Genomic DNA, 233 nt, shown 5'->3' with positions numbered 1-233 from the left:
GAGCCAAAAAGACAACGAAAACTCCAGAGAAACGGCATTCAGCAGTAACAGTAACAGCTAAGGCGCAACAGAAAACAAGTCAAAAGGGGCGAACAGAAGCAGCGCGGGTCGAGCTGCCGGTCTTTTCGCGATCCATTTTCATGCGTGGGTATTGAACAATTGTACGCAAAGGCATATCTTATGCATGCCCCGAGTGAAATGAAGGAGGGCTGTGGGGTCAGCTGCGTCCAGCT

Source organism: Penaeus monodon, chromosome 20 (assembly GCF_015228065.2).
Source record: "Penaeus monodon isolate SGIC_2016 chromosome 20, NSTDA_Pmon_1, whole genome shotgun sequence".
NCBI classification, from domain to species: domain Eukaryota; kingdom Metazoa; phylum Arthropoda; class Malacostraca; order Decapoda; family Penaeidae; genus Penaeus; species Penaeus monodon.
This window is presented reverse-complemented; position numbering follows the sequence as displayed.